The sequence below is a fragment of the Canis lupus genome, chromosome 12 (assembly GCF_048164855.1).
Source record: "Canis lupus baileyi chromosome 12, mCanLup2.hap1, whole genome shotgun sequence".
NCBI classification, from domain to species: Eukaryota; Metazoa; Chordata; class Mammalia; order Carnivora; family Canidae; genus Canis; species Canis lupus.
In genome coordinates this window covers 20,536,075-20,562,205 of record NC_132849.1, presented here as the reverse complement: position 1 = coordinate 20,562,205, position 26,131 = coordinate 20,536,075, and the positions used below count along the sequence as shown (strand labels likewise).

At 37.4% G+C, this 26,131-nt stretch overlaps 1 protein-coding gene and 1 non-coding gene across 8 annotated transcripts in view; one reads left to right on the top strand and one right to left on the bottom strand.

The window, feature by feature from the left end:
• The window catches only part of CTNNA2 (catenin alpha 2), a 1,079,777-nt gene that overhangs the window by 941,768 nt on the left and 111,878 nt on the right, over positions 1–26,131 (bottom strand). The gene's annotated exons all lie outside the window — the stretch shown is intronic.
• Positions 13,875–13,977, top strand: LOC140601971 (U6 spliceosomal RNA). Its single transcript, XR_012005032.1, has one exon. It is a non-coding gene; the product is annotated as a U6 spliceosomal RNA (small nuclear RNA).

Below are 26,131 nucleotides of genomic sequence, written 5' to 3'. Positions count from 1 at the left end.
TAGAGAGAGCCAAGTAGGCAATCATTATGCCTTAGTATGACCCAAGTTGTGATCAAGGAATGCAGAGGGCTATGGAGAAACTGAGAAAGAACACCAAAGTCAGTCTGTGAGATCCACAAAGATTTTCAGGAAGCACAGTAGATCCACCATGATCACCATATGAAGGATTTGCATCATAAAAAAAAAAAAAAGGCTACTTTATTTTCTTCACATCATAACTGACCATTATAGATATTATGCTTCCTGTGGCAGTGGGTTCATTCTTTTAAATAAGAAGGCCATTTTGCAAACTGAGTGGCAATGGTTCTGAAAATTAGCTTGCTGCTATTTACATTCTCTCGGATTACTCACTGCATTTACATTCTTGTCCCATAAAATTAGTGTCTGATAAGGTTATTTATTTCATTCTAAAGCAATCCTCTCCTACCTAAGAACCACTGATGTGTGGGTAGCAGCTTCCCACATATCAAGCACGAAATATGGCCTTGGCCTCAACAGAATAAATTATACATTCTATCTGGGGTGTGTTTCACAGTGAGAAATTGACTTCTCTTTGCTGAATATATTTCGACAACTAACCACTGGACAAGCAACCTTAGAATGTACAAACTAAACCTTAATCATTTGCTTTAATACCATTATAAATCAAACTGTTCACAGCTGTTCTCTTCTTTTGAATCAATGTCCCCACTTTATTCCATCCTTATAAATCAATGTAGATGATTATTTCTATTAAAATTAACAGTACAAAGAAGGTCTGTCACAATAGGCACATGCCTCTTTATTGCACTGCGACAGCAAATAGACCAAACAAATTTGCTTTGGAAGAAAAAAAAAAAGGCGAAGACACACTGTGCTGGTATTTTACCTCTCTCCAAATGCCATGTTTTAAATAAACCAAGTGCAGCGATCCAACCATATAGACAGATTTAGATTTGTGTTCCTTCACAACAATAGTTGGCACAGATAAGCTGCCTGTCCTCCAAAAACCTAAAAACACTTTACACATTTCCCATTCACACTACCAACTGCCAAATGATAGCTCTGACATGCACGGAATTCTGCTGCGGGGCAGCACACCTTCTTGTGCTGTGAAAGGATGAAAATGCCAGATGCTTTCTGAATGCACACGATATCACTGTCTCGACTGAGGCCAGATCTACCTAAGTGATCTTGGTCCAGAACCTATGACACAGTTATTGTAAATTTCTGAGGAAGTTCACTGGAAGCCTTTTTAAAGCTCTGGTGGAATAATGAGTAGCAAAATAAATGATGATGTATAGGAAGTCCTGTAGAGAAGCTGGATAACCAGTAGTGAGGTAACTTAATCTTAACAATCTTTTTTCAAGATTTTTAAATTTATTCATGAGAGACACAGAGAGAGAGGCAGAGATGCAAGCAGAGGGGGAAGTGGGCTCCTCACAGGGAGCCTGATGTGGGACTCAATCCCCAGACCCCGGGATCATACCCTGAGCCAAAGAGATGCTTAACTGCTTAACCACCCAGACATTCCTACTGAGGTCATTTTAACACAATAGTGAAAGGTACTAGGTGAGACTGTGTAGTGAATTGCCATTGTTACATGAATTGTTCATGCATATAAGCTGGGGGACCAAGGAAAGCATATAAAATCTCTTATGGATATTCCAGTGCAAAACCATGAAGAGATGACACTCGAAATATGCTGAGTTGAGAAACAAAAATGCTAAGATAGTCACATCAGAGATACCAGCATGCACCAGGCAGAAATGGGAAACAATGAACAAAGACTTCAAGCCATCTGTAAGCCAAGAAGCAGACTTAAGAGTCCTGAAGGTTGGGGATCCCTGGGTGGCTCAGTGGTTTCGCGCCTGCCTTTGGCCCAGGGCACGATCCTGGAGTCCCGGGATGGGTCCCACGTCAGGCTCCCGGCATGGAGCCTGCTTATCCCTCTGCCTGTGTCTCTGCCTCTCTCTCTATATATATATGTCTACCATAAATAAATAAAAAATAAATCTTTAAAAAAAGAGTCCTGAAGGTTGCAGAGCCCTTATAAATCTAAACATGAAAGGATAAGAGTTGCTGGGCAAAACACTTGACTTAATTTATTCCTTTAGGGATTAATCTTTTCAGCCAATTCTTGTGACACAGGTAAGATTCAAAAGCAAAAGGCAGGGAAGAGTTATATGGTACTAATTTCTTAAAGAGGAAAACCTAATCATAGAAACTTTCAGTGGCCTTTTTCCAGCCATTAAGCTTTTGATATGGTTTGGACCGAAGCTAGGAATTCTGCCTCTACTCTATAATAGTTTCAAAATTTGGTTTAATATCCAAACTATGAAGGACCATGCATGAGGAATGAGTACTGCAAAATTTCTACCTCATAACCCAGGATGTTGACATGTAAGACTCCCATCGCACTGCCTCTGAGGAGCATCCTAGCTTCCAGCTAGCAATTAAGCCTGAGGTAAAGGAAGGTGAAAAGCTCCTTTGGCTGCACTCCCTGGGCTAGTGTAATCCTTCTAACAATCGGTTGCTGCTAGAAGAAGAGTTTCTGTCCTGCTATTTGGGGCATACACTTGATTACTTTCTACCAAATGTACTAGAACTTGTATTAGAAACATTTCCCCCATCAAATTCCTTAGATGATTGAAATTGCATAAACCAGAAAAAAATGGTTCTATTTTAGGTTAATGTCATAATCTAGTCTTCTAGATTCAACTATTGATGATCTTCCCTTTCAGTGCTAGTAATGACAGAGGGTGTCAAAGAAGAGAAACATAGTCAAATATCCTCTAGAGCACAGGATGGAGCAACTGCAGTCAGTAGAAATGACATGTGTGACCCGCATGACAAACATACAGAAGATGGCTATTGCCCAACTGAGAGTGTCATCCCACCTATGCTTTCAATATGTATACATTCAGAAGGGCAAAGGAGACATAGGCTTTGAAGGTAGATCAAATGATTGTTCAGTAAATAGTCACTCCTCCTTCTATCCCTCACCTCCATGAAAGAGACTATTTCCCCCATTTCATGGACACTGGGCTTTAGGCAGTGGAATGTTATGAAATACAATCTGAATAGATTTTTGAAATATGCTTGTGTGGTTAGATTTTCCTCTTTTGCTACTGCCTCCTGTACATGATGAGCGTCAGATATAGCCCACTAGTCCAAAAAGGAAGAAAGACATATGGAGCAAACCTGAATCCAAGGTGCAGCTGGAGCCAAAACCAGCTGAGCCAATGCTGGTCAGCCAGCTCCCAATCAAACCTCAGAAACAGGATCAAGAATTAAACACTTGCTAGTGTATATCACTGAGATTTTGCCATTAACTGTTATTCAACAACAGCTAACAGAATGGTAGGAAATACACTTTTGTTTGAATTGAAGTCCTATAATTAATCAACACTGTGAGGTTGTCCAAATTACCTATACTTACTGAGCCTCAGTTTCCTCAAATGAAAAACCAGCATAAGTGTTTTATAGAGTTGTGAGGATTAAATCACTTAGTAGATAGAAAACATTTCTGGAAATACTAGTTATTATTCTCCAAATTTTAAGTATATTCTTTGGGCAATTTTTTAATCTCTAGGAGGAATAGGGAAAGCACTCATTAATTAAAAAAAATTTGAGACTGACACTCCTCTGAGTGGAACAACCAAATTGACTCAAAAGAGAAGGCAAGAAAACAAATCACACACACCTGATTTTCATCTTTCCAAGGATGTAATGACACACTGCCTCAAATCCATACTACATATCTGTACAATTAATGTAGTCTGTTTTGCCCACAAGTGATTCTCTGTGAAGCAAACACATTTTTCAATGCTTTAAACTGAAAGGAAAAAAAAAACATTCATTTTACTTGCTTTTGGTAAGGAGACTTAGAAAAGTGACTGGACACGGTCAAAGAATAAAAAACAGACACTGTAATGAAAGATAGCATAGTTGTCTTCTTCTATATATTATGATTTTATAAGCCCAAGAACAAGCTCTTAGCAATTTATTTAATCTCTGAGAAGATTTTCTTCTTGAAAAGTATGAAAATATCAAATTGCCTATCCATGAAAGGTGTTAACATGGTCTGTAGGGTAGTATCTTAGGTAATATCAGACTCTCTCCACAGGGGTAAAGAAGCAGCTTGGGCCAAGATGCTAGCAACCATTTGTCACTCACAACACAAAAATCAAAACCTAACAAAAAGAAAAATTAGAGTAAAATCAGGTCACTTAACAGCCAAGGGTCAAATGCCTTGTTTCTTTGGACTGTGCCCTGATAGAAAGAAAATTCCTCAAGGTAGCCTATTCCAGAGAATGCCTTCATATGATATATATGTTAATGGAGTATATAATTCACTGCAGAACACTCTTTCCAGGTGTTCCTGGGAAATATCTTTTTAACTCTTTGCCTCACCCTTCCAAGTTTTCACCATTCCTTTTACTGTTCTTTTGCAAAGCAATGGTCCGGGATGCTTTCCAGTTGCTCAGCAGGCCACCCAAACCTGCCTTCCCTCTATAGGGCTCCAGCCTCAGATTCTCTTTACAAATCTCTCTTCACCAACAGTAAGCACTACTGCCAACAGACTCTGTAAAGCTTTATTAGATGACAGGCTAGCTTTGGTTGACAGGAAAATTCAGAAGTTAATAATGATTAGTGGAGTTTATTCACCTATTCCACACATATGAAACTGAGTCAATTACTTAACCTAAGTTTCAGTTTCCTTGCTATAAAATAAGTATGGTAACACTCTCACATAATTCATGAATTTGTTCTGAAAAATCAATGAAATAATCACATATGCAAAAAGTGTTAGTTTTACTTCTTTGTATGTTGTATGTGTGAATGTCCAATTCAACATGTCCATTGGGGTAGGGACCCATGGAGATCCTATAGGGCAAGATGGTTAAAAACAAAGTTTTGTTAGTAATGTAAAACATATTTTTAAAAAGAGAAAGTAAAAGATATGAAAAGGAGAAAATTTCTAAATTTCTTCAACATTTCAAGAATCAAGCCTAGAAATACTGAATCATACTTTACTTTCATGAGCAATAACAATACTGTCTAATGACCTCACATTTTCATTATCACCCATTTATACATAGGGAAACTGAGGTATGAGATGGTTAAGAAACTTGCCCAAGGTCACAAAATTTGTACCTAACCTGCCTTGCTTTAGCATCTGTGCTTACAACCACTATGTCTTATTGTTTCTAAAGAAGAATTCCTAGGATAAGTTTAATGCCAGCACCACTATAGGCCTTCTGAACTAGGGAGGAAGATGGAGATATGGACAGAAATGGAAAAACCAGGAGCCAGCCTCTCTAGAGAACAAGGGTAGGAGGGGAAGAGGAGGGATGAAAAGAAATATATAAAAAAGGGAGACACATAAGGCAGGTGTCCTGATACATGTGTGGCTGCACTTTCTGGTGAGACAAAGCAGGTCCTGAAGTTCTGTTTCCCCCAGATACCTTTGGTCCCTTGAGGCAAGAATAGGATGTACGCAATGAGGCTGGCCCAGCTAGTGAGCAACATAACACCCTGGAAAGCCAAGAAGAAGATCCTGTGATGAGTCACATCCAGTAAACCTTTGACCTCCTTGACCTTGGTCCCCTTGTGTTCAACTTGTAAATAGGTTACATTACATGGTAAAGGGGACTTTGCTGATATAATTAAGGTCTCTAGTCACTAGATTTTAAAATAAGGAGATGATCCTGTATTATTTAATTGGACCCGATGTAAAGCTGAGTGCTAAAAGAAAAGAGATATAACAGAAGTCACAGAGATGTAGCAAACAAGAATATAGGTGAAGCAGGTGGTGCAGAAGAGGATGGGGAAGGGCAAAAGGATGTCAGGCAGAGTGGAAGAGGATTGCAGAAGAACTCAACCCACTGTTGCTAGAGGCGGCCATAGGAAAGCAGAAAGAGGAATACAGGTAGATTTTGAGAGCTAGGAGCTAAGAGTGGCTTGTGGCTGAAAGGCAGCAAAGAAATGTGGTCTCAGTACTACAGCCACCAGATATTAAATTTGGCCAAAACTCTCAGTAAAATTTGAAGTTGCTTCTTCTCAAGGACCTCCAGCAGGGAACACAGCCCTTCAACATCTTGGTTTCAGTCTTATGAGATGCTAAGCACAGAACCCAGTCAAGTTCGCTTGGGCTTCTGGCCTTCGGAGACTATGAGACAATAAATTTGTATTGTTTTCAGCAGCTATGTTTGTGCTAAGTTTTTACGGCAGCAATAGGTGGTTCTCAGATTTGTGTGTGCTCACAATCACCTCGAGGGTATGTTCATACACAAACTGCCAGGACCAAACAGTTTGAGATTCATTAGGTGTGTAGTGGGATTGAGAATTTGCATTCTTGGGGGGCATTTTCTTAACAAGTTGTAACAAATTTCCAGATGAGACTGATGCTACTGATCCAGAAATCACACTCTGAGAACCACTGTTGTAAACAGACCAGAACCATGCATGTCAGCAGGGGCATAGTGATCAGGAACACATGGGACATCTCCATGTCGACTCTAGGACCTGTAATAATATCACCTCTGTTATTATTACAATTACCACTCTAATTGTTGTGGTTATTATACCTTTCTAAAAGATATTTACACTTTTAGGGGATTCAAGGCCTTGAAATGATTCTCAACAGGAAAGTAGAGCATCATGTTTAAATCATACATGGTTTTTTCAAACCACACATGAACCAACCCCCAATCTCTTGAAAAGTTCCAAGGGTTCTCCTGGGAGCCACCTTCTCTTACTAGAATCACTGCCATTGTAGTGATCACTGTGAAGAATGTAAAGTAACAGTAGGAGAGGGTCACCTTCCTCAGTTCACCAGAAGCAGAAATGAAGGTCAACCAATACATGCTTAATAGAGAATAAATGTTTCCAAAGAAATGGTTATTTTCCTAAATAACTTGAATTATTTGAGGACTCTAAAAATGCCTCCCAATTATTTTATCCGAAACACAATAGTAGTTCTAATTTTCTCTTGTTAATGAAGATACCTCTCATACCTAGGTACCCTATTGTAAGAGGAGCTTCCTTTCTGGAGTTGAGGAGAATATGTGTGTATGTAAATATGACAGGCAGGAGTAGAAGGTAAGAGACAAAGACAGGGAAGGATATGTGATAACCCTTCAAAATATCTCTACAAAGTAGAAGTCACAATAATTCCCAGCAAAATATACTCTGCTGCAATAGAACCAGGCTCAAATGAAGGTGGGTGAGAGTGGTATTGGGCACTCCTCCTGTGGTATCCTTGTAGAAACGGCCTGGCCTAGTGGCTTAACTATGGTAAAGTCTTGCTTTTTATTTTTTCCTCCATTAACTTTGCTCAGTTTGAGCTCATTTCCTCTCACTTTGACTACAAAGAGACAGCATATTGACCACCACAGTCCTTTACATAATAGCCATTCGAAGTCCTGGCTCCATGAACTGAGAGATGACCCAAGATGCAAGTCACAGTTGCAATTATAGGATCTATCATCATTTTTATTCAAAATTGAAGAGATGTATAATTTCCAACTGATCTTGCTATTTGCAGTTATCTTGGGGGTGGGGCAGTTAGCTCTGCTACTGTTAGAGCGAAGTTTAACATTATGCTTCAGTATTTCAATATCTTCAAGACCTTTATTTATGGTAAGTCCATACTTCTTAACAAAACATTTAACAAACAAAATGCTACTGAACAAAAATATCATTCTAATGATTTCAAAAGGATGTAATAACACTTCATGTCTAAGCATAAATGCCTACTAAAAGATACCTTAATATTTTTTGAAAATACTATTATATTCTCTTCAGAGCCTGTTATTTCTTCTACTCAAATAAAAAAAAAAAAAAAAAAACTTCACCAAAAAGGAATATATGAAGAAAGCTCCACAGCCTCAAGACTTTCAGGATGACAAGTTTAGACTAATAATATGTAGCCTAGAGCACACTGATTAAAAAAGAAATAACCATGTCCATATCTTACTGAAATGGGTTTTTATACATACAATAGCATGCTCATAAAATTTAAAACTAAGTGCCAACTTAATAGAAATTCACTACTCCTGGAGTATGCTAATAGAAAGTCAGTACTTTGAAATTCAAAATGAAAACTAGTATCTGTCAAATTCATTTCCTTGTTTTCACTGCATTCATAGTCTCATCATTTAAATTCATTTTGTAGCATAAAGAAACTCAATCTACTTCTAAATTATGGCTTGTTTCCCATTTGGGTGTAAAAATATGTGATATGCAGGTAGACAGTGCTTACTCTGTATGCTCTGTTAGATTTCCAAAGTCCCAACAAGGACCCAAGTTTTTCTAAACAAAATATACTTGACCAAAGGGAAATATTTTTCTACCTATCTGTTATCATCCAGCAACACTGCAAATCAGATTCGGGAAGTAGATTCCAAACACTGAAAGTAAGACTATTAATATTTTAGATAAGATATTTTGAGGAAGTATCTTTATATAGTCTAAAAGTGACTTCAAATTATTTAATAGGAACACAGCTTCTCTGGCAGTTAATTTATTCTATGTCTTTCTAGCCTTCTATTAATTAGAATTCCATATGCAATGGTTACATAACTCTTATCTTCACCGGAATCTCACATTTCATATTCAGATTACAGGAAAATAGCCACCAAACTGCTCTTTTTATCCTCACTCTCTAATATAATTCAGCCCAAACCGATCTTCTGATTCATTTCTTTTCTAAAAGACCAAAATGATTGCTTAATTCTTTTCCCCAAAATATTGTTAAGTCCTCTTTGCAGCATGGCTTGGCACTCCACTTTCTGACCAGTCTATTGGATCTTATTTCTTTATGAAAAATCTGTTTCCATCAGGTTTGGACCACATTATAACCCATGGATCATGCCACTTTCCAAAGCCCCCACCTTGGAACACCCTCTTTCTCATCAACCCACATTCAAATATTGACATCTTCCCATATCATCTTTTCTCAAACCCTTAAACTGCTACTGGGTTTATAGTCAGTAACAGAGGAGCTTATTATTATATTTTTAAAGTGGCTCATTATTAAGAAATGGACCGGAGTTGGGATGCCTGGGTGGCTCAGTGATTGAGCGTCTGCATTCGGCTCAGGGCAGGATCATGGTTTTCCAGGGAGCTTGCTTTTCCCTTGCCTATGTCTCCACCTCTCTCTGTCTCTCATGAATAAATAAACAAAAATCTTTAAAAAGGAGAGAAAGAAATGGACATTATTTTTACATAACCAACTTGGTTATAAAATCATGAGGGCACAAATCAAGTTTTTTACTTCTTTCATTTTTTTAATTAATTCATTTATTTTTTGAGAGAGACAGCACAAGTAGGGCAGGGAGGAAAGGAAGGGGGAGAATTCATCTCAAGTGGACTCCACCCTGAGCAGTCCCAGCCGAATCCCAGGACTCGGAGGTTATGACTTGAGCCGAAACCAAAAGTTTGACTTAACCGACTGTGCCACCCAGATGCCCCTTACTTCTTTTCTATCATCTATAGAATATAATAGGGTGTCAGGTCTATGTCCTTCAAAAATGTTTGATTAATATGTACATATAAAATAAGATTCAGATAATTATCTTTTTTCCTTTTTTCAAATTTTTATCTTTTCAATAGTGGAATCCTTTTCTTAGAAATAGATTTAAAAATATCTCTTAGACATAGTTTTAGAGATATTCTTTGCTCAGTGCTTACTAGCAACTTAAAACAAGCAACATTTTGGTATTGTTTAGAAAACATAATTCATAGTCAGGATTCATTTAATTTACATATTTAAAAATACATGTGATTATTTTAACTGTATCACTAGTTTTTAGTTATTATGTTTTAAAACTGGGTGTCATTTTTGTTTAGAAAAATCTTGGGGCTTCCTTCATTAAACGAGTGAGGTCTGCTTTGATATTTCACTCACTGCCAAGTTCCTCTTGAATTTTTTGCAAAGGACTCTATAAGTTCTGCAGATTGGACCAAAGTATCTTTTAAGTCTTCTTTCTCTTCACTGACTCAAATTACCTTTTGTCCCTAAGGCTCTAATGACTTTGCCTTTCTCTGAATTCCATTGTAGTCCATCTAATTAGAATGACTACTATACAATATTTAGTTTGAACATGAATTATTTTTTTTATAATAAATTTATTTTTTATTGGTGTTCAATTTGCCAACATACAGAATAACACCCAGTGCTCATCCCGTCAAGTGCCCCCCTCAGTGCCTGTCACCCATTCACCCCCATCCCCCGCCCTCCTCCCCTTCCACCACCCCTAGTTCATTTCCCAGAGTTAGGAGTCTTTATGTTCTGTCTCCCTTTCTGATATTTCCCACACATTTCTTCTCCCTCCCCTTATATTCCCTTTCACTATTATTTATATTCCCCAAATGAATGAGAACATATAGTGTTTGTCCTTCTCCGATTGACTTACTTCACTCAGCATAATACCCTCCAGCTCCATCCACGTTGAAGCAAATGGTGGGTATTTTTCATTTCTAATGGCTGAGTAATATTCCATTGTATACATAAACCACATCTTCTTTATCCATTCATCTTTCGATGGACACCGAGGCTCCTTCCACAGTTTGGCTGTTGTGGACATTGCTGCTAGAAACATCGGGGTGCAGGTGTCCCGGCGGTTCATTGCATGAACATGAATTACCTTGTGTTGTTCTCTATTTGCTTTATATAAGTTTTGTCCTCTCTAATATACTCAGGAACGGGAACTCTGACCCTTTCACAATGATTAGCACAGTGTTGGGTATTTAGTAAAAATGTTAAGAGGATTCATGGACTTGATTCTTTGCCAACTTCACAATCGTACACACAAAAGATAACTATAGGTAAAATACAATACTAATGCTCTTATGCAGGGTTTTTCAACTGAGAACACATTGCTTTAGATGCCACTTACCTGAAAAACTAAACAAAAAGTGTTTTCTCCTCCCTCAGAATGCCTTCAGTATTCTAGGAAAGAAGTCAAATTCCACATGCTCTAGTTCCTCCTTCCTTCAATCTTTGATCATCCATCCATTCACTCAGTGCATATGTACTAAGCATCCAAAGCATACAAGGCCCAGACAAGTGCTATGGGAAACATCAAGGTGTTTCAAGCTTGCTTAATGCTCATTGGTGAGGTGAGAATTGCTCGGCCTCATCAGATTGTAAAAACAGAAACCATTCATATTGAGTAGTTAGTGCAACAGAAAAAATGGGGAAATAATCAATATCCTTCTAATTTGCTGCTAGAAAAGTGCTCAAAACAAAAATGAGCCAGATTATGAAAAAGCATTCCAGCAACTCAAGGACAGAGTCAAGAGAACAAAGTAATCATAATATTAAGATACAATATTAAAAAAATAAATGCAGATATTTAGGTAAGAGACATTTTAAATTGTTAAGTGATTATAAGAATACTTAATTAGTACCTATGGACATGTATTTTTTAAAGCTCTAGTGAGTTACTATATTTTATTTTGAAAGTCAAAGTTAAATCTGCACGTGTGCTGAATTAATAAGGAGTTAAGTTGCAGAAACTCAGAGAGAAACGACTGAAGCTTTCTATCCCTACCTCCTGAAAGTGGCTTATTCACCAGGTCTAATGTATATGGATACTGATGAGCATCTGGTGGGAACTACAGTAAATGCGAGGTAATTCCTCTGCATTGTTATCCTTGCCCCTTTCTACTGAACTGTCAGTCTTGAAAAGTCATAACACATATAGCCATTATATTTGCTTAGAATTATTTTATAGCAAGGATTGATATCTGTGCACCTATGTTACTCAGCACAGATGCCCCCTGATAAATCACCATGTCATACCTATTGATAAAGAAAATCATATGTGAAAAACACATACAGTAAAGATTTCCTTCTGGTCACAAGCATAACTATGTACTTATGAGCCAAAAATTACTTCAGGTGATATGCTTTTGTAAATACAAAAATAAAATGTCCAATGGCATTTAGGAAATGCATGTGAGTTTCTGTTGTCTGTACATTTCAAAGTAGTAATTCCTCCCACTTAGTTCATAATTTCACTTCAACAAAGATTTCATTGAAAATTCCTGGCCACTGGCCAAAGTTTATTATCATTACTTATAGTTTTATGTTCCTATCATCAAATCCTAGTGCCAGACTGAATGGGAGCCCTTGATCACTGGGAGAGCCAAGATGTGTGCAAGAGAGCAATGTGTGAGGTCACCAGTACATGCTGAGCACCTACTCTGAGCAGTTGTTATTCAGGTACCTCACATGCACCACTTTATGCTATCTTCTTATTTCGGTTAGGTCAATATGATCACATCCCCATTTTACAGATAAGGGAACTAAAACCACAAAATGTTCAGTCATTTTGCCAAGGTTAATAGAATTTAACCAAGATTTGTTCCAAATCTGTGTTTTATTTTCCTAATATGCAATTCAACTTTCCTAATTTAAATACTTCACTTTGTACGTAATTAAGTCTCAGAGGGCAGACAAGTTAAAATATATGGCTTCGTGTAGTTTCACAGAAATATATGGATAATAGGTGGGAATGTGAACTGGTGCAGCCACTCTAGAAAACTGTGTGGAGGTTCCTCAAAGAGTTAAAAATAGATCTGCCCTACGACCCAGTAATTACATGGCTGGGGATTTACCCCAAAAATACAGATGCAATGAAACGCCGGGACACCTGCACCCCGATGTTTATAGCAGCAGTGTCCACAACAGCCAAACTGTGGAAGGAGCCTCAGTGTCCATCGAAAGATGAATGGATAAAGAAGATGTGGTTTATGTATACAATGGAATATTACTCAGCCATTAGAAACGACAAATACCCACCATTTGCTTTGATGTGGATGGAACTGGAGGGTATTATGTTGAGTGAAATAAGTCAATCGGAGAAGGACAAACATTATATGGTCTCATTCATTTGGAGAATATAAAAAATAGTGAAAGGGAATAAAGGGGAAAGGAGAAAAAATGAGTGGGAAATATCAGAAAGGGAGACAGAACATGAAAGACTCCTAACTCTGGGAAACGAACTAGGGATGGTGGAAGGGGAGGTGGGCGGGGGGTGGGGGTGACTGGGTGGTGGGCACTGAGGTGGGCACTTGAAGGGATGAGCACTGAGTGTTATTCTGTATGTTGACAAATTGAACACCAATAAAAAATAAATTTATTAAAAAAAGAAATACATGGATAATAAATTCCAAATATATTATATAAGGTAACTAAAACACTTGGAGAATATTCCTGACTTTTCATTTTGTCAGAGAAAATTAGACCTTTCTAACATGCATCTCTTGGCACCACTCTTAGATGATGGATCTGATCCAAAATAGCAGTTCTTTGTTCATGAATGTTCTAAAAGTCTTCAGAAAATAACTGAATACATGTAAGGATAAGCCATTTCATTCTAAGATGACCAGAATCACTTCAAGTAACCATCTGCAAGCTATTCAAGATCTTTCTCCACTCTAACGTCCTTCCCAATTGCCTTATTAAAGATGGGGCTTGTTTTTTCTTTCCTACATCTCATCTTTTCCTGCCTCCTAAGGCTTCACTTCATAAATCACAATCTCTCCTTTATATCCTCAATTCTTTCCCCTTTTCTGGTTCCTTCAAGTCAGTGAAAAGTCTTAACCAAGCAAAATTCAAGAACAAAATCTCCTCGAACCAGAAATCAAACAAACAAAAAAACCCCTCTCTACCATCTTTCTCTCTTGACATTCTATACTTCCTGTCCCCTTACAGCCTGGTTTCTGGAAAGGGTGGTCTATGATGCTTTTTTCCATTTTCTCACTACCTACCCATTCCCCATCCCACAACAATCTGGCTACTGCCCTCACCATTCCACTGAAATTAGCCTTGCAAAGTTACAAATGATCTTCTAGTTGCTTAATTCAATGGACACCATGTGCTTCTCCAGCTTATATACTAAAATTGGAAAGATGTGGAAAAGATTATCATGGTCTCTGGGCAAGAATGATAAGCAAATTCATGCAGTGCTTCATATTTTTATAGTAAGAACTCATTTTGTTATATATAGACATATCTGGATATAGAGAATATTTGCATATAGAAAAAGTCTGGAAAGCTATACATCAAAATTTTAGCAGTAGTTATGCTGGGCAATGGGATTTAGGGCAATTCTTAAATTATACATTATATAAATACACATATATATGTATGTGTATATATATATGCTTTCATAATATATATATGTGTGTATATATATATTTCAACTTACATAATGATTAGACATTTCTTATCTAAATAAAAATAAATGTATAACCTTAAAATATCCAGTGATCCCTTTTCAGTTCTTACCTTATTGGGTCGCTCAGCATATTTAATTGTTAATTAATTATTACTGTTCTTCCTTGACTTCAAGGACCACTCCCCCTGGTCTTCCTCTACCCTCTTGGCATCTTGCTCTTCATTTCTTCTTTTTCTATACACAGTCTCTAAGTGGCCTCATTTGTGTCAGTGGCTTACATGATGCTGAAAACTCCCAAATCTATTTTTCTAGCTCAGGATTCCTGCTTGAGCTCCAGCTTCCTATATGCAATCATTTACTAGGTTTCCAAGTGCTTCAAAGTGAATTCATCCTCCCCCCCCAACCCCAAATTGGTCCAACTCCTATAGTCCTACCTCAGTGAGTAGAACCACTACTTATCAAGCCCTGTCAGAAATGGAGAAGTCATTTTTTAAAAATTTATTTCCTTTTTCTTACCTACTGTATCAAAAAGCTCAAGTCTAAAATAATTGTCTCCAGTATTTCACAAACACCACTTCTTTTCCCTCTATTGCCACTGCCTTAATCAAGGCACTCATCATTTCTTTTTTAAGTTATTGAAACAGACTCTTGACTGTCATATTAGTTCTTCGACCCCTCTAATCCCTCCTCTATTCTGTAACCTTAGTGATTTTTTCCAAAATATAAATTACATCACGTCACTCTGTGTTGAAAAGTCTCTGATGACTCCCATTGCCTAAGGATAAAGTTCCAATTATATTTATTGTCCTCCAGAAAAGACTTATTACTCAGCATCCATCTTTAGTCTTTGTGAACTATAGATTTGGTGAACTGCTAGCTATTCTCCAAACATTCCATATTCTCTGTCACCTCTAAGCCTTTGCTCATGTCACTCCATCTGCAAAAAAAGCTCCTTCCCTGTTTTCTTAACTTGATTTACTCTGTTATCCTCTGAGACTCAACTCAGGTTTCATTTCTTGACCTGCTCAGACCCACGCTTACTCTAAGAGCACGTTTGCTTCTCCCTCCTGTATGCTGTAAATCGCATTGTATTTTAATTGTTCATTCTTTTTTTTCACAATAGAATGTTGAGATCTCTGAGGCGGAGATTTGAATTTAATAATTTTTGAATAAACACTAAGTAAATGATTGGCATACAAAAGGCAACCAATTCCCAGCTGATGTGTTGAGAAGGAGATATGAAACAAGGTTTCTTGAACAAATTTACCCATGAAATGTTACAATGCCATTCTTCAAGTCACTGAAGTAAACATAAGTGCATCTAAGGGTATTTGTTCAACCCCTATACTGACAGCTTAAAGAGCTCAAAATTCGGGAAGAGTTCCAAGAAAAATTCAGAACTTGAATTGGAGCCACTCTTACTGACAAGCATAAGGTCTTTAAATTGGCACTTTGCTTCAGGAATGCCATGATGTAATGCAGGCAACACAGCACACGAAGTGAGAAAAAACAGTTTCTAGTTATATCTTTACTTTCCAGCATACAAATGATTCTCTTGGCAAATCACCTGCTTCATCTGAATTTATAGGGTAGCACCTTTACAGGCCTGAAAGAACCAGACAGTTTTCTGTATTCCCTTTAGCACTAAAACAAATAATTATAACATTTCCATGTGAATGCTTTTAAACAAATTATTTTCAGTTCTTATAATACAAAGCAGATGATATACTAACTATATATAATTATTGGGGAGCTTGTTTAAGTAAGAAGTCCTTTAAGGATTACCAAGTAATCTTTGTTAACTAAATAGAAATATCATCTTTCACACACTGGTATTACTGGTCTCACAACAGGAGACCATGGCTTTATATTGGCTCTTCAATACTGGAGAGAAATTACCCATTATCAATGGACCTTGGTCCACACTCTTTCCTCTCCTCTGATCAAAGACAGACATGCACAAAATGTTCCTTTGACTAGATGGGAAACAGGAAAACAAACGGTCTCAAGTAACACTGAAGACAGAATTACATTTAAAATGTAAGATAGGGATCCCTGGGTGGCGCAGCAGTTTGGCGCCTGCCTTTGGCCCAGGGCGCGATCCTGGAGACCCGGGATCGAATCCCACATCGGGCTCCCGGTGCATGGAGCCTGCTTCTCCCTCTGACTGTGTCTCTGCCTCTCTCTCTCTCTCTCTGTGACTATCATAAATAAATAAAAATTAAAAAAAATAAAATAAAATAAAATAAAATGTAAGATAATTAATATGGAAAATACTGTGGCTCACAGACATCTTCCTCCACTAACTCCCTCAAAGCCTACTGTTCTTTCTCTTAAACATAATCTCAATTCATTCAAATATCACATATTCACAAGTTTGTGGTAGGTCTGGATCTTTCTCCAGCCCAGTAATTAGAATTATAATTATTCCATAGAGATTATGTGTAATTCCAGGTCAACCAGGGACTTCTGGGAAAAGTTTTCCTGGAGAAGAGGCAGACATGTGATTCTCCCCTATACATTATTATAACATGTGACATTATTGCATCCATTTGTGACAATAAGAGGAGGTAATGAAACAGCTGAGGATAACAAGTAGAAAGAAGGAAGGTACTTTGGTCTTTTTTTTTTTTTTAAGATTTTATTTATTTATTCATGAGAGACACAGAGAGAGAGAGAGGCAGAGAAACAGGCAGAGGGAGAAGCAGGCTCTATGCAGGGAGCCAGATGTGGGACTTGATCCAGGGTCTCCAGCATCACACCCTGGGCTGAAGCAGTGCTAAACCGCTGAGCCACCCAGGCTGTCCGGTACTTTGGTCTTTTATGACAGTAATACCTTCAATTAACCAAGATTGAAACCATCCTGTCTTTAGAAACAGTAGATATGATTTCATATTATTTGCAGTCAAACTATTTTTGACTGATAAAATACCACTGATTAATTTCAAATAGTATTACTTGTGTAGAAATCCGTGGACTTCCCCTACATTGCGAACTATAATCTGCATGCTAAATCTGCCCATGAACTACTTTTGTAAATAAAGTTTTACTGGACACAGCTACTCTTTTTTTGATTGCCTGTGCTTGTTTTCCTGCTATAATAGCAGAGTTGAATAGTTGTAACAGAGACTGCATAGCCCTCAAAACTGAAAATATTTAGTATCTGGGCCTTCACAGAAAAAGTTTGTCAGCCCCTGTTCTATACCAGCAGATCTCAGTTAGGGGCTGTAACACTCAGAAATATTTGCCAGGAGGGCATTTGGGATGTCTTGATCATTGTGAAGGCCTACCAGGCCAGGGTTTAATACTGTGCAATGTTCAAGTTCTATACAACAAAGGATACCCCCACCCAAAATGCAAATAGTGAGCCTGTTGAGAAATACTACTCGTATTCACTATGATAACCCTTAACTGTGTGCCATACCCTGGGCCACGTGAATTGGATTTTACATTGCACCTACCACAAGTCCAAAGGATTCATTTCCATAGGTGAATGGCAAATCAAGCATAGTATAGTACTGAACACACTATTGACCCTCATTAGACATTTATTGATTAATCAGAGAAAATATATTCATCATTACTTTGGGGCTATTTTTTTAATTAGAATTTTCTGTTCGGAAAATTGCTTAAATACAAAGAGAACATTACAAGTTCTGTTCTAAAATACAAATTGGCTCTGCACACAATTTTTATTGAAGCATATTTTATTTTATACTCATGAATTTTTAAGTGCTTTCTACTTTCAATTTTACAGAGTGATTATAATTTCTTTGGAGTTCCTTTTATATTAAGCAGGGTTTTTTTTATAAATAATGATAATCATTCTAATTCCTGCTTTAATAAAAAGACCTTAAAGTATTTTATTGAAAGGAGCTAAATTAGCCTCACTATAGTATAGAGATCTAAACTTGAAAGAAAAACATATGCATCTGAAAGCACTGTAATTGTTTCATAATCAAGAAATATATAACCTTAACTATATAGCTAGCTGAAACATGAAAATTATAGATGTTTTAAAATACAAAAAATTGCATTCATAAAAAACAATTCAAGGGATATAAAACTAATCTAGACTCAGTGGCATATACCACAGTTCCTATAAATCATAATTCACCAAAAATTGTTATTTCAATCAAGAGACTGCAAAACTAACAACTAGTTGGAAAATCAGACTATGTACTGCTTTAGTAAAACCAGGAGGATAAGAAGTAGCTCAGGAAAAAAAAAAAAAAAAAAAAAAAAAGAAGTAGCTCAGACGTTTAAAAAATAACCAAATAGCATTTCAATGTTTCCTGTTTGAGCTAATTGGGTTGTTCCCCCCCCCCCCCACTTTACAGAGTAAATAGGAAGTAAGAGGAAGGCATTAAGATTCTCTAAACTTCATATGTCACAAATATTATTATTCCAGTTTACGAAATCCTCTCATGTTCTTTGAGAATTAGGATTTCTTGCATATTTATAAAACAAAAACACCAAAAGCTCTCCTAAATATTCAATTAAAAAAGTGCCACTAACTCCTCTACTATCTATAATGGTTGCATTATATGTATGAAATTGATTTGCTATGTTGTTACCCCCTGATTATAATAGCAGATATTGATAAGGTGCCACTCTCGGGGAGACACGCAGTGGTTCTAAGACACTGAACCGTGGGAAGGTCATTTCAGGCTCAATCCCAAGTTCAAGTGTACCCACACAAACAGTGTAAAGTATTCCTTTCATGGGTATATAGGATACTGATCCTAGCAAGTATGTAGCTGGCAGACAGAATACACACAGGACTACACACCCAGATAAACAAAGCTATTTGGTTGAACAGAAAGATAAAAGCAAAATTAGGAGTTAACACATAAGGCAAACATCATTATGAGCACAGCATATGGGAAGGAAGGCAAGCCTCCAAAATGAATATGCTGATAGAGAATGCTGAGAAAATACACCAGAGAAACTCAGAGCCCTGATAAAATGCAGCAGAAAAAAACCCCAAACAAAACCTGCCATGGGACAAAAGAGGATCCTACAACCTAGATGAAAAGAACACAACCAGAAAAACAGCCTACAATGAAGGGTTTTAACCAGTTTTCAGTGAAGAAGTAGAAACTCTTACCTAAATATACTAGATAATTCATACTTTGTTTTCTATTGATGTGTACAACAAAATGTATATAATTCTCAGTTTATTTTTTAAAGATTATTTATTTATTTGACAGAGAGAGAGAGAGAGAACACAAGCAGGGGGACCTGCAGAGGGAGAAGCAGACTCCCAGCTGAGCAGGGAGCTCATACATGGCTCAAACCCAGGACCCTGAGATCATGATATCAGCTGAAGGCAGAGGCTTAACCACGCTTAACCAACTGAGCCACTGAGGTGCACCTAATTCTAAGTTTAGAGACAAACTCAACCACCACCCCCTAATCACAAAAAAAACTTTGGTAGGGTGCCAGGTGGCTCAGTCAGTTAAGCATCTGACCCTTGGTTTTGGCTCAGCTCAAGATCTCAAAGTCAGTGGAATTGAGCCAGTGCATTGGGCTTTGTGTTCAGCAGAGAGTAAGCTTGAGATTCTGACTATCCTCTCCATCCCCCTCCCTCCCCACTTTTGCAGGCTCTCTTCCTCTCTCTCTCTCAAAGAAATAAGTAAATCTTTAAAAAAAAATTGGGTTCTAGGAAAAGCTGAAGGCCTACTCACATTGCATTGCTTAATATGTATGTACCTGGAACCAGTGGCTCCTATGTCACTACAACCAAGGCTCTAATACCCAAAAGGGGCAAACGTTGTTAAATGACACCACTTTTAAACTAGACTTTGAATTATACAAAATGCCACTCTGGAAAACTGTGTGGAGGTTCCTCAAACAGTTAAAAATAGACCTGCCCTACGACCCAGCAATTGCACTGTTGGGGATTTACCCCAAAGATACAAATGCAATGAAACGCCGGGACACCTGCACCCCGATGTTTCTAGCAGCAATGGCCACGATAGCCAAACTGTGGAAGGAGCCTCGGTGTCCAACGAAAGATGAATGGATAAAGAAGATGTGGTTTATGTATACAATGGAATATTACTCAGCTATTAGAAATGACAAATACCCACCATTTGCTTCAACGTGGATGGAACTGGAGGGTATTATGCTGAGTGAAGTAAGTCAGTCGGAGAAGGACAAACATTATATGTTCTCATTCATTTGGGGAATATAAATAATAGTGAAAGGGAAAATAAGGGAAGGGAGAAGAAATGTGTGGGAAATATCAGAAAGGGAGACTGCTAACTCTGGGAAACGAACTAGGGGTGGTAGAAGGGGAGGAGGGCGGGGGGTGGGAGTGAATGGGTGACGGGCACTGGGTGTTATTCTGTATGTTAGTAAATTGAACACCAATAGACATTACTTCTATAAAAAAAAATAAAAAAATAAAATAAAATAAAACGAATTATACAAAATGATCCACCATAATTGGGAAAGAATTAGAAAATACAGATAGAGAGATAAATGATCTAAAATTCTACTCTTACCTCTTTGGTGTATACTTCATAACAGGCTATTTGTTTCTGTGTCTCATACCATGTATGTTGAAGGTTTCTCTTTAAAATTGGGTTTAGCATGTGCACTGTTTTAAACAACCTGTTTTGTTTGTTTCTTTTATATAGTAAGCCAGTTTTCAAAGTCAACATGCTTCTGTGTATAAATAGCTGCACGGTAGGCCATTTTATTGAATTTTCTTGCCTAATTCTTTGTGGTTAGACATATATAGTACCTCCTCGTTGTAAATGTGCCTGGGATTTAGTTCATAAAGGTGACTGAAGTATGACATAAAGAGGCTAATGCCTTTGAAAGAAGCTTTATTACTCACAGTTCCCAAGAGGAAGAAACATGTCACACATCTCAGGGCCACATGGGAAGCACCAGGAAGCAGAAAAAGAATGAGAGGAGAGCATGACCCAAAGCCTTTACAGTGGCTTCCAAGAGAAGGCATGGGTGAGGCAGGATAAGTAAATTTGAGTAAGTTTAGGAGTGGATCATTTTAGTGGGCTCTGAACTACAGGTGTGGTTCATAGTTGTCTGGTACTTGCTCCTGGGATAATTTGCGGGAGGAAAAATAAGGGTTTGGGGTGTGAGTTAAAAGAGAAGGATGCAGATATGGGCTTTGAAGTGGTTGGTATACATATGAAAGGCATGCTCCCAGGCAAGCTCTTTATCCTTAGGAATTAGCTAGCCCTGAGACAAACAATCTCTCCAGGACTTGGAATGCACCTCAATGTTAAAACCCCATAAAATACAGAAAATTAAAACATGAGGAATATACCCATACAAATAGATGCCCAGTGAACTTCCCTTAAGTAGCCTCTCCTACACCCTTTTCTGTCAAGACACTGGGATGCCATCCACCTAGGTCACTGATACCTTTAGCAGCCAGCACGATTTTTTTCTACCCTAACCTCTGGGATTATTCTTGATGATCTCAAAGTCCCTGTTTATAAACCATCTTCCAGGTCTCTGACTTTTGTTTTTCTCCATTCCAGCCATCCATTACCATAACCATTTCCTTGGCCTACTCATCACCAGAACCAGCATCAGAAGGCAGTTCTAGGAGCTGTCATGCCAAAGGGTTAAGTGTTCAGGAATTTAAAAAAATTAATCAATCAACTCAAAGCTAGGTTCTCCTAATGTTAAAAAAGATCATCAAATTGTGCTCCAGATCAAAACATCTGAAAGAGCATCAGTACAATTTTGGGACCAAATACTCCTCAGTCTTATGCATAAACAGTTGTTTTGAGGGTAAGCTGGTACTGTACTTTTCAAATTAAAAATTTTAGTTCTCATATATTTTGCCTCTGAAATGTCAAATTCCAGTAATGTATCTCAATGATAAAATTTATAAGACATAATTCTCATTATGTTTATATTCTCACAATATTTGGGAAACTGCCTAGAGTCCAGTGTGGCTGGGACATAAAAGACTGAAAGGGAGAGTAGAGTGTGAGAATTGGAAAGGGCCAGAGCTTGGGAGAGTTCACAGCATAAGGGCAAAACTGTGGACTCTGTCCTCTGTGCAAAGGAAGCAAATATGGGGTTTCCAGCTGTACAGTGATCAGCTTATGTCACTTTTAATGACCTCTTTCATCAAGCACTGACTACTCCAAAGATAGAGTTGTCAAGTTTCTGAAAAATATGCCTGAAGAGCCATGAAGCTGCTGCCTATAAGACAAAAGAGGAAAAACTCAAGAAAGAAATCTAAAAAGATAAGCATTATATTGTGGCTGAAGAAAATAAAATTAATAAAGAAGTTGGTAAAAAATAAAAAATAAAAATAAAATAAAATAAAATAAAATAAAATAAAGAAGTTGGTGATAGTGGAAAATAGTAATTTGGGGTTTATCTAAAAGCCACAGAAGAAAAATTCCATCAGAGAAAATAGCTTGACAACAAATTAAGTGATATTCAAGGTTATAATGAAAAACCAGCAGGAACAGTCTGAACTACTTCTATGAAACAAAAAATAAGTTGGTCTGGATCACTCTTAAGAGAAATGTCATTAATTCTTTAAAAGCATAAGTACTTAGATTCCCGGTAAAATTTTTATAAAGAAAAAATAATCCAGTTCCACAATTGACAACTTCACCAACTTTAAGTAACATCTTAAATTTTATATTTTTTTAAATGTGTCTTTGAAGTAGGAAAAACCTAAGTCAAAATATCAATGAAGTTGCACAAGAATTTCTCAAGAATGACTTGAAATCATGAGTATTCTATTTTTAATAAATCTATACTATGGAAATATAGTCAATCTATGGAGCAAAGAATTCATCATTACGTATTATAACATCTTTATGATTTGGCACAGTGTCAAGGCTATTCCAGGAACAGTATGTTTCCCCTCATTAAGTGTAATGTCTCTACTGCACAGCATGTTTTTAAGACATCAAGTATCAAAAGCCTTGAACAAGAAATGTTAACACTTTCACATTGTGTAGTTAAACACTAAGCTAACAATAGATTCCAAACATAAAGCATTGATTGAAAATGTTTGAACTGGGAGTTACTTATGCAAAAAATTTATAAATCATTTGAAGTACATACGATTAACTAAATACACTACAGTGGAATTCCATTTTAATACCAACAATGGAAGATAAGATTTAATAGAGACGTGCCATGATACAACAGGGGGGTTGACCATATGTTTATGAAGATAGAATTTAACCTGTGATGTAATTGCAGTTACAATGTAACCAGGCTGGTAATAGCAAGACTGCACTTTATCTGTTCAACCAGATTTGTCATACACCCACGGGAAATGTGTTTCGAGGAGGAGGCGGCAGGCAGTAGTGTACTGGGTTTTCACAGAATGATAATCATCCCACAAACTTCCCTTAAAGTAGCTCTGAGAACATGGATATGTGTAGCCTTATTACTGCGTTTGTTAAACCCTCCTGGCATATTTCAGATGACTCTGGAGTTGCTTCACTCCTTGGATTCACATGCTAGCTTGTTTTTTTTGACTTAAGGCAAACAGAGAGCCACTGCTGAAATAATCAAGAACCACAGGTTTTTTAGAGTTGGAAGAAATCTGGTTTTTGTTTGTTTGTTTGTTTGTTTGTTTTTTAAAGTATCACATTCTTTATGTGGTGGCAAAATCATCTATATCTTTAGAAGCAAGTCTGTTACTCTTTCAGGTTTGAGTGGTGATCTCACAAGACAATAAGGCCAAAATACATTCCTAGAGCTACAGCCCCCAAAATGTCTAACACAGAAGCAGTTCTGAAGAGAAAAACAAGGGATGGGAAATCTTGGAAAAACTGCATCTAAATTACACATCTTTATAAAACTCTGAATCATGCTCAGAACCTATGCAAACATGTATTAGCTATGCAAGATTTTTATTTATACATTATTTGTGTGAGTGTTCTGGAAAATTTCCTTACTGTAATCATCTCTATCTCCCTGTCTCCATCTCACACCTCTCCATTTAACCCACCACGCTCATCCCAGAACAAGTGTTCTTTTTTCTTGACATTTTTATTTAAATTCAATCTATTAACATATTGTGTACTCTTAGTTTCAGAGGTAGAGTTTTAGTGATTCATCAGTTGCATATGATACCCTGTGCTCATTACATCCGGTGCCTCCTTAATGCTCATCACCCAGTTATTCCCACCCACCTTCCCTCCGGGAACCCTCAGTGTGTTTCATACAATTAAGGGTCTCTAGAGAAAATATTCTAAAAAAAAAAAAAAGAAAAGAAAATATTCTAAACAACAATCCACTGTTGCTTTCCTACATGTCCTTGAACCATTTGCTATCACCTTCTACCACAGAAGGTTGTTCAGCATCCAGCCCTGCTTAGCTGTCCACACTGATTCTCACACCCCCACCACTGTACTTTCCAGATGCACACTAATTTCCCAAACCTTTCATACCTCCACAGGGTATATATGCACAACCAACTTGATATTCCTAGGACACATATTCCCACCTACACATATCGGGTTATGCAAAACTATGCCCTCTGTGTGCCTCTCACTTGCCTAGCAGACAAACACCCAGTGCTCTTCCATGTCTCAACAAAAGCATGTTGTTTTCTGTCTTCTGGGTTTTTTTTTGTTTCACATCCCACTCTAGGCAGAGTTGTGAGTACACGGCACAATTACTTACTCTTTAATTACATATTTATATGTTCCTCCCTCAGATAGGCTGAGTCTCTTCCATCTTCACACTCCCAGAACCAAGCACAGTGCCTGATATACATGAGACTTTTAAATTAATGCATTAGTTAAATCAGTAATTCACTGTATGCATGTATTTATAAACTTGAAAAACTCATTTCTATTTACTCTACATTTATATATGCTTCTAAATTAGAAAATGATGCAAATTAAAACATCTCCATTTCTTGGAAGATGACAGCATTCCCCACTATACAGAAAAGGCACAATCCTTATGCTGGGGACATTTATATCTTACAGATATTTAAAAGAGAAAAATAAGATAGAAGACTATGTTCATTTTGCATTAGTTGGATAATAATATTGGGTGTATATTGATAACAGAGTTTTAAGGAAATGTGTAATATTTCTTTAATTTAAATATATTTTAGTTTTTTATTAAGACTTTATTTTTTAGAGAAGTTTTAGGTGAACAACAAAATTGAGAGAGAGGTACAGAGAATTCCCACATACTTCTTGTCCCCACCTATGCATAGGCTCCTCCATTGTCAACATTGCTCACCAGAATAGTACATTCTTTACCAAGGGTGAAACTACAATGACACACCGTAATGTCCCAAAGAACATAGTTTGCCTTAGGGTTTACTCTTGATGTTGTACATTCTATGAGTTTGAACAAACGTATAATGACAAATAATTTGCATTATAATGTCATTCAGAGTATTTTTACAGCCCTAAAAATGCTCTGTGCTTCACCTATTCAACTTATCCCCTAACCCTCGCCCCCCCCAAGCAATCACTGGGATTTTTATTTTCTCCAATTTTGCCTTTTCCAGAATCTCATATAGTTGGAGTCTTACAATATGTAGTCTTTTCATATGGGTTTCTTTCACTTAGCAATATGCATTTACGATTCCTCCATACCTTTTCATGGCTTATACATCTCCTTTTTTTTTTAAGATGTTATTTTTTTATTCATGAGAAACAGAGAGAGAGAGAGAGAGAGAGAGAGAGAGAGGCAGAGACACAGGCAGAGGGAAAAGCAGGCTCCATGCAGGGAGCCCGACATGGGACTTGACCCGGGGTCTCCAGGATCACACCCTGGGCTGAAGGTGGCACTAAACCGCTGAGCCACCTAGGCTGCCCTACATTTCCTTTTAACACTGATTAATATGCTATTGCCTGGATGTATCGCAGCTTGTTTATCCAAGGACACCTCGGTTACTTCCAAGTTTTTGCAATTATGAATAAAGCAGTTATAAGCATCCTTATTTTCAACTCCTTTGAGTG